Here is an 8,351-nt window from a genome sequence, read left to right as displayed (position 1 = left end):
TTTTTTTCCGGTACCGGGAATCGAACTCACGACCTTGGGCTTGCCAGGCAGGAGCTGTGCCACTGAGCTAAATCTCCAGCCCCTTGGAAAACCATTTTCAATGTTGGCTTTTATTACTCATTTACGAAGAAGGCATTCTAATAACAACACCTAGGGACTATATTGCATAATACATGCAACTAGATATATAAAAGTCTCAAACAGCATATGAAACACAGTGATAAAGAAGGAAAGTCTGATACTTTTAGAATTTCGTAGTATAGTTTTCATGATTTAGTTATCATTTGAAAACTCAAAATAATTTTGATAAGTGCCAAGATGAATTCAGGGATGCAAGGCTCTGAGGAACAGGGAATAAGCTAAAGTCAAATCACACCATAAACTGATTAGATTTTTCACTTTTTTCTTAGATGGGAATAAAATATATTATTTATTGCCATCTGTCATGCTCCAACTTCTCCTTCTTGCTTTATTTATAGGCTGGACCACTGCAGTTGTTTCTCTTTTCTTCTGGTAACTGCCTGCTCGGCTGACAGTGAAACACAATTTTTTACTCACACACGAAGAAATCTGGAGAAGCCATATGTAAAGTTTTACTCAAAAGACGTGGGAAAGTCCGTGTTAGTTAGTACAGTTGTCTAACTCACTATTTAGAATAGCACCTTCTGAGCCTAAAAAAATAAAATTTATTTAACAGTGTAAAGAGTTATAGTTTCTAGAAAGGCAACTTTAGTAAAAAGGAAACAGTGCTTTTGTGTAAATTAAACATTTTCCTTTTAACACAAGGGATAAGCAACACATTTTCATTCAAAAATTATTTATTACAAGTAAATTCTTTTAGGGGTCATTTAAAAATCGTACCCTTAATCTTAGCTAATGCTGTTGTCTGATATAAATGTGTTGTAGTCTGATATAAGTGGTGTTGCAAGACCAGTGTGTTGCAGTGAAAGTGATTTCAGTCAGACACACTACGACAGAAGTAAAATATGAGTTAGATAAAATTATACCTAGAGTCAATGTATACATTAAAATGCTAACAAAATCATATAGTGTTTAAGATTTCTTCCAAAAGAGTACAGGAAGTGTACATAAAACAAACAAAATTAGCTCTGAGTTCTTAATTGTTAATGCCAAACTGAGGTACAGGGGGGTTCATTATTAACCTTATATGGAAAAAATAAAGCAAACAAAACAAAAACAAAACATTAAAACAGAATATCACACAACAAAGCCCATCTTCTTTTTTTTTCTTCGGATCAGTCAGGGTGAGACTTTTGATCACTGGCTAGGAGAATCAATGCCCTTCCTCAGTCGGAAGCAGTTATAAGAAGAGGGACCCTCGGCCCTTTTACACCCCATAAGAATAACAGCTTAATGTCTGGTGTGTGGGAATGAGGTAGGAGAGAATAAATCAAGGTAGGACAGAAGCAGACAAGGAAAATCCTAAGTAAAAAAGTGTACTTTTAAGAAGACTATCCTACAAGATAGCATTTTCAAAAGTGTGTGTAGGATGTCAAAAGATATTTGTATATGTATGTATATGATCTAAATTTAATGTTAAATGTAAATTTATACAATGACATTTAAAATGTTTCCCCTTTAAAATTTTTTTCTCTTGCTTGTTTTCTTTTAAAGTAGTGTTTATTTTTCAGAGCAATTGTAGGTTTTTGGAAAAATTGATGGAAAGTTCAAATTTCCCAATTTTCTTTTCCTCGCAAACTGCATCCCAAAGGTAGATGTTATTTATAAGAAAGGATTCTATGGTCAAATATGTTTGATTTCTAAGATCTTGGTACTATTGAGGCAGGAAATGAGGGTGCAGCCAGCTGGCTGGGGAAGTAGGTATCACCTGTCACAGAAATCCAGAAAATATGCACCAAAGCCATGCACCTGGGACCAATCAGAAAGTTTATTTTTAATTCTTCTCTTGAGAACTCAAGCAGGTTTTGATAGGACAACCTAGATCTGACCTCAGCCTGAGGAGTGGGAGATACACAAGATGGCTGCCATTAACCCCATGGTCATCATGTTCTCTCTTTCACAGAGGTTTGCTTTCACCCTGTAGAGTGCACTTCTTTTCCTTCTTTTAATTCCCCACACTCACTCTGCAGAGCATGTTTCTTTGCCTACCTTCAATAAATGTAAAATTCACTACATGTTTTGCATTTGTCTTAACTAATTCTTTGTTCAGAACAGAAAGGACGTAAAACCTACCTGTTGAAAGAGTCCCCAGTACACAAGAAATTGGTAAAACTATTATACACTGAACCTTTGAGTTATGACAGGTCTCACATATGAACACCTTGGGTTACAACCAGAATTTTAGGTATAAATTATAGCCAAAGTTTTGAGTTATGACCTGTCTAAGCCCAGATATGATCTCGGTCAGTGCTTCATATCATCACTAGCATTACTGCTCTCACCAGGGTCCCCAAAGAGCTAGAACAGAAGCTGAGGAAGGCAAGGAAGGTAAAGAAAGCAACCACAATCAAAAAGAAGGAGGAAATTATAGAGGGAAATGATAGTGGTGTTCGTGTGACCAATCCTGCTAATATGTGCACCATGTCGAAACCCACTGTCTCAACAACCTTATAGAGAAGAGATTTGTATAAGGAAGCCAGGGTTGCTAAAGGTCACTCAATTTAGTAAGTCGCAATCAACGGTGTCAGATGAGGTAGAAAGGCTATTATTAGCGTGGATAAACAGAAGGCAGATGAGATGGTAAGTTATAGCCTATTTGTGAAAAGCTAGGGTATAAATGCAGATCTCCTAAAGGACAAGCCATCAATGAGTGATAATAGTGAAACATTTCATACCAGTAAGGCGTGGTTTCCCACTTTTAAAGTGAGAACTTCGGTTCATAGCACAACTAGACATGGTGAAGCAGCCAGTGCTGAAAAAGGACTGCTGAAAATTACATCACACCACTTGGAAACAATGACATCAAGAAATGACACAGAGAAATGGCTTTGGCTCTCATCACGTTTTCACCTGTGATGAAACTGGCCTTTTCTGGAAGAAAATGCCCAGGAGAACGTACATTACCCTGGGAGAGAAAAAAGTGCCAGGCCACAAGCCTATGAAGGAGAGGCGAAGCTTGCTGCTATGTGCCAATGTGAGTGGTGACCTCAGGATGAAGCCTCTCTTGGCTTATCACTCTGAGACCCCTAGAGTGCTCAGAAACATAAAGTCATGGTGAATAGGCTAGCGGCCATGTAGAGATCTAAGGCAAACGCTGGGTAACAAGCGTACTTACTCTCGAGTGTTCAGGCAGGCTTTCTGTCCTATTGCTAAGAAACAGTATCTAGAGGGTAAGGGTTTACCAGTCAAGGCTCTTCTCATCATGGGCAATGCTACTGATTACCCACAAGTTTTGGAAGAGGAATCGTCTGGGGAGTTCCCACGGCTCTCTGTGGAGTTCTTCCCACCTCATACAACTCCTCTACTGCAGCCTACGGACCAGCAGGTTACAGCTAATTTTAAGAAGCTATACACCGAGAAACTGTGCCTGAAGTGCTTTCAGATGGCCTCAGATATATACTGAACTCATAAAGAGTTCTGGAAGGAAAATCCTTTCCTGTGTGGGGTAGACAAATCCTGGGCCAATGTCTCCCTCAGGACACTGAGATCTGCCTGGAAGAAAGTATGGCCTAAAATTCTACAGAACAGCGACTCTGAAAGCTGGGTAGAGGAGCCTGAGCCTTCAGTTGGCCCTGTGTTGATGACACTGTCACTATAGCAGAGTCCACAGGCTTGCAGGTGGACACTGGTGACGTTGAGGAGCTGGTGGAGGAGCACTCGGAGGAATGGCCCACAGAGGAACTTCAGCAGCTTCTGGCTGAGCCACAGAGAAGGGCAGCCGAGGAGCTTTCTGAAGAAGAGGGGGAGCATCCATCAACAATCAGCGCGGCAGAGTGCTTCCTCAGAAATACAGAAAATCCTGACAAAATGGACAGAACTACAAACATCTGTAGAGGAGATCCACCCAGACAGAGAAAATGCTAACTGTTGCCTTCATTTGCTTAATCAATGTCATGTCATACTACAGAGCAGTGTTAAAGACAAGACAGAGACAGACAACTTTAGACCAGATTTTAGTTTGAAAAGGTTGAGACCGAGTGAGTGAGCTTCCTGATGTTCTCATGTTTTGTTTTTTTTCTTTTGGTTTTTTTTTGGTTTTTTTGGTTTTTCTCCGGTACCGGGAACCGAACTCACGACCTTGCGCTTGCCAGGCAGGCGCTTTTGCCGCTGAGCTAGATCCCCAGCCCCCTGATGTTCTCATGGAAGGGACTCTCCTTTCAAACAATGACCACCCTCCATTCCGTCCTCCCTCTTGCGAGCCAGAGACGTCAGTCTGAATGGTGGCAAAGTTGTTTCTGCACATTTTCTAACTTTGGTGAATATACCAGGAAAATTATTGGTGTTTCTGGTAAATTAGGCACATTACACAATCCATTTTTATTATGAAAAGGTTAGTTAAGGGGTGCTTTGGGAGGTTCAGAATGCACTATGGGTATTTCCTTTATTTCTTATGGGAAAACCAGTCTGGACTTACAATCAGCTTGAATTACAACCAGCCCTCATGAACAAATGGAGTTTGTAAGTCAACGGTCTACTAATACATACATGTCAAAGATGGTGAATAATGGTACTCCCTTGTTGTATGTCATGCTCCTTCCATCAGGAAACATAGCTAAGAATAAAGGTTCTACTTTTGGAATGTTCACTTTTGGAAATTGTCTTAAGAAATCCTCAGACATGAGAAAAAAAATGTATATACAAGGATGTTCAATGAAGCCATATTTACCACAGGGAAAGCTTGTAAACACCCAATACAGTCAATAGGAAAGTGGTTACATAATATATACTACAATCCTCAAACTAGAATATTATATAACCATTTAAAATAGTGAGTTGGAGGATATTTACTGACAAGAAAAATTCCACAATATATTGCTATAAAGTAAAGAAAGCAAGTCAACCAAAGAACATTTACATCCTATTGTTTCCATCCATAATTAATATAGTTATATATATGCATATGTCATACACATTATACCTGTTAATAAATTCAGAAAAGGATACCAGAAAGTATGAACAGTAGTATTTTTCAAGGTGATAGACTACTGTATTTTTTTACTTTCTTATCAGTGAATATGTATTAATTATACAGCAGAAATACTTTTTGGATACGACATGTTTAAGTACTTGGAAATGTGTGGCACTTTAAATTATTGATATCAGATACTTTCCACATCTAATTAAGTCCACAGACAAGAAAACTGTAATTGTTTGAAGAACCTATGGAGAGAAAACGCAGATCCTACCTTCTGAAGAGAAAATAATGAAAACATAACAAGTGTCGTGAGACCCAGCAGTGTAATGGAGGCGGTAAATCTCCAGGTACTCTAGGCCTTTATGAGTTTCAATACAGGAATATCTCTTCTCTCTGTAACAGAAATAACATGGGCACCACATTTATTTAAAGACTAACTTTTAAATTTGATTTTATTTGATAATGTTAGTTGGGATTTTTAAAAATTTCTAAACACTGGTATGTATGCCTTTGGCAAAGAGCCAGAGAGAAGCTGGGTGTGACGGTGCCCGCCTAAAATGCCAGCCCTTGGGAAGCCGGAGCAAGAGGATCATTGTGGGTTTGAGGTCAGCCTGGGCCACACAGATCAAGGCTAGCCTGGACCAATGGCTAGACCTGGTCTCAAAAATACAAAAACAAAACCAAAAACACCCAAGAACAAAAAAACCCAAAAACAACAGAATAAGAGTATCACATCCTTACAGAATATCATGATGAACTACTACAGTAGTATATACTTTTATTTTCAAGTTTGTTAATATATTTAATAATTTAAAAATGGTCAATAAAATTGTAAATGTAATTTTTATGTATTTATTATCTTCCAGACTGTATGGTAGATCTTGTGGTATATCTTTTACTGTCCTTTTAACATCTTTTTCTTTTTCTTTTTTTTTTGGTTTTGTGAGGCAGAGTCTTGCTATATGTTCAGGCTGGTGTTACACTCAGTATGTTGCCCAGGCTAGCCTTGAACTTGGAACAATCCTCCTGCCTCAGCCTTCTGAGTGCTGAGATTACCAGTGTGCATGATCTGCTCAGCCCTTAACATTTTTTCATTTAACATTTATTCAACAATATTTCTTAGGTGCCTATTATGCCAGGTACCGTACCAGGCACTGCTCATACAACAGTAATCATAATCGTAACATCCTAATTTTAAGGTGAGGCTATTAAGGCTTTAGGATTTCATCATAAATAGCCTATGTCAAAGCAACTCTATTATAGCCCAGTTAAAAAGAGTCTGCCTGGTCCCAAGTCTTACCATCATTACTATCACCAACAAAGAAAAAATTTCCAGACTTTTTAGTTATGCTATGGTTTACGTCGAGATGTCTCCTAGGAGCCTGATTCACTCATAGGCCAGGCTTCAGCAGAGATGGCATCACAGGAGCCCCATGCTTGCTTGGTGTTAGGAGACGGGTCCTACTCAGAGAGGTCTAGTCTCCCTCCTGGCGCCTCCCCTCTCTCTCTGCTTCCTGGTCCCCATGACATTAGCAGCTCTCCTCTCTCCAAGCCCTTTTGCCAGGCCCTGTCTGTGTTCCAACCTGCCAGCCATGGACTGAACCCTTTGAACTCAAGCTTCTACTGCTTAACGTTGCCAGTGTTGAGTGTTTTGACCCAGCAAGAAGGAAAGTGATATAGGACCAGTTAACATGAAGAAAATATTAAAGACAGAACAATGACTAAATGCATATAAAATATATACATACAGTATGTTTCATATAGCCTTTCTTATTTCTAAAATGACCTATCTTAATCCTCACACAATCTCCTGTCAGTATTCTCATTTTTTAGATGAGAGCTCCAAAGCTGAGAGAGGATGGTGACACGGGATGCTTAAATCTGGGTCTATCTAATTCCAAGCCTAAAAATGTTATTTGAAGAGAAACAAACAAAAGAATTTATTGAAGTGGAGAAAGTAATAAAGTAGGAAGAACAACAGCCAAGCATTCTGATATATGTGGTATGATCAAAAATATGGTGAATGTTTAAATTAAAAAATTATTACAGTAGAAGACACACTGCCAAGAATCTCCCTCAAAAGACTTCCTGCACCCCCTTCCAATGCACTGATCACATTGTTCTTGCCACTATCTGAAGCAATTCTGGAAGTGCTCTTTCATGACTGTCCTTTTTGTTGCTGTTGTGGCTGTCTTGATGTCTTGAATCAATTCAAGCCATCTGTTTTTGACACTGGGGAAGTCAGAAAACACACAGCACCAGACCCAGTGAATAAGGCGGGCGAAGACAAACTGTAGCATCTTTGCGAGCCTGGCTTTCTGCTGTGTGGCTCATAGGAACAGCACTCACTGTGGTTTTGATAACATCTTGAAAATATATGAAACAGGACTTGCAGAGCTGCTTCCGAAGGTGTCAAGAACAATGGGACAAGTGGGTTTGAAGGAAGGGGGAGTATTTTGAAGGGGATTGATGACAGTGCCTCTTTTTTTTGTTTGTTTTTGAGACAGGGTTTTGCTGTGTAGTTCAGGCTGGCCTTGAACTCACTTTGTAGCCCAGGCTGGACTCGAACTCACAGTAATCCTCCTGCCTCAGCCTACTAAGTACTGGGATTACAGGCGTGTGACTCTACACCTGGCTGCAATGTGTCTTTTATTGCAATAGATTTTAAAAGTTTAGACATTCATCATATATTTTGATCACCTGTGAACATACACACCACACATACACACAGAGCCACATGTCTGCATGGAGTGTGATACTGTTACAAGTAATCGAGCAGCACCACCGTACTGTAAGACAGCACACAGGCAAGGAGAGGTGCAGCAGAGATGGAGGAGGCAACCACCTGGGAAAGAGCACATGAGTGAAAATCAGCCTCCAGTACAGGTTATGACACTGTTGGCTCTTACCTCCCTAAATAGTAGGGAAGATCACTGCTTCCTTGCTCCACGACCTTGAGGAAGCCCCTTACATTCGCTGGGCCTCAGTTTCCCAATCTGTAAATAGGTATAATTACTAACTGGTAGGGGTGTTACCAATATTAACACTCATGAAGCAATTACAGCACAAGGCACAGTAGTACATGCTGTGTGTACTGCGTGTGTTTCAAATAAACGCCTGGGGTGGGGCTAATTAGAGTCTCCTCAAAGACTGTGTGTGGGGAGCCCGCACGGGACTGTTTCAAAGGCGGGGGTGCCGAAGGATGCACACGGACGTGGCCCACTGTTCGGCGCAGGCGCGCAGCGGGAGACATTTACACAGCATGATGTAGCGCGGCCCGCCAGCATGTGCTAGC

The 8,351-nt window shown here is 40.2% G+C and overlaps 1 protein-coding gene across 3 annotated transcripts in view; it reads right to left on the bottom strand.

Moving 5' to 3' along the window:
* The window catches only part of Mbd5 (methyl-CpG binding domain protein 5), a 145,148-nt gene extending 137,094 nt beyond the window's left edge, over positions 1 to 8,054 (bottom strand). For all 3 annotated transcript variants that reach the window (XM_013517448.1, XM_005390798.2, XM_013517449.1), the window contains exons 1-2: positions 7,966 to 8,054; positions 5,328 to 5,449 (exon numbers count right to left, since the gene is read on the bottom strand). The gene's annotated coding sequence lies outside the window, so the exon portion shown is untranslated. The remainder of the gene's footprint in view (positions 1 to 5,327; positions 5,450 to 7,965) is intronic.
* Positions 8,055 to 8,351: the final 297 nt, after the last annotated feature.

Source organism: Chinchilla lanigera, unplaced genomic scaffold (assembly GCF_000276665.1).
Source record: "Chinchilla lanigera isolate Chin_1 unplaced genomic scaffold, ChiLan1.0 scaffold00039, whole genome shotgun sequence".
NCBI classification, from domain to species: domain Eukaryota; kingdom Metazoa; phylum Chordata; class Mammalia; order Rodentia; family Chinchillidae; genus Chinchilla; species Chinchilla lanigera.
Note: the sequence above shows the minus strand (reverse complement) of the source record. Positions and strands in the feature narration are given on the sequence as shown.